A 1090-nucleotide genomic window follows, 5' to 3' on the forward strand; every position below is an offset into this window, starting at 1 on the left:
TATATATATATATATATATATATATATGTATGTATATACATGCATATAAAATGCATATATGTATATATATATATTGCATATATATATGTATGTTCATATATCTATGCATATATATCATATATATATATACGCATATATACGTACATGTCTATAGACACACACATAAATATATATATATATTTATATACTCACACAACGCACACACACATATACATATATATATTTCTGTATTATATGAGGGTATGTATATATTTATACATGTGTTTCTATGTAAGTACGCATGTGTGTGCATATACACTCTCTTCATATTGTATATATCTTTAAAAGAAACGATGATACATGTAGATTAGAGTTGGGTGTTTATGTGTGAATGTGTGTATAGAGGTATGTATACGCACCCTTCCGCGTTGTTACATATACACCCGCACACAAAATACACACATATATATAGATAAATACACATACATACACACATATATATATAAATATACAAACATAGATACATATTTTTGTGTATATGTATATGAATACACACACATATATGTATGCATATACATATATATAGTGTATACATTCTAGTATATCACACTGTATATAGACTTGTATTATATCACTATATATTTACGGATGTCTGTATACGTATATATATATACACACGCATACGCACATATTCACACGGACACACATACGCACACTAATATATATATATATATATATATATATATATATATATATATATATATATATATGTATATATACATGTATGTGTGTATATATACATATCTTTGCATCTGTAGTGTGTGTGTGTGTGTGTGTGTGTGCGTGTGTAAGTGTGTGTTTGTTTCAATGTCTGCGTGTTACGAAACACAGATATTCCATGTGAGGTAAGGACATGCTTGGGAGGTTTCTTCACTTTACTCAAGATTTCTCCATGCTTCACTCAACACGATCGGGAAATTCACCTCTGATTTAATTTGGGACAAAATATTTTATTTCTCTATCTATCTATCTATCTATCTATCTGTTTGTGTGTGTGTATATATCTATCTATCTATCGACCACTCTATGTATCCATGAAATAATAATATAT

This window comes from Octopus bimaculoides, chromosome 4 (genome assembly GCF_001194135.2).
Source record: "Octopus bimaculoides isolate UCB-OBI-ISO-001 chromosome 4, ASM119413v2, whole genome shotgun sequence".
Lineage (NCBI taxonomy): Eukaryota > Metazoa > Mollusca > Cephalopoda > Octopoda > Octopodidae > Octopus > Octopus bimaculoides.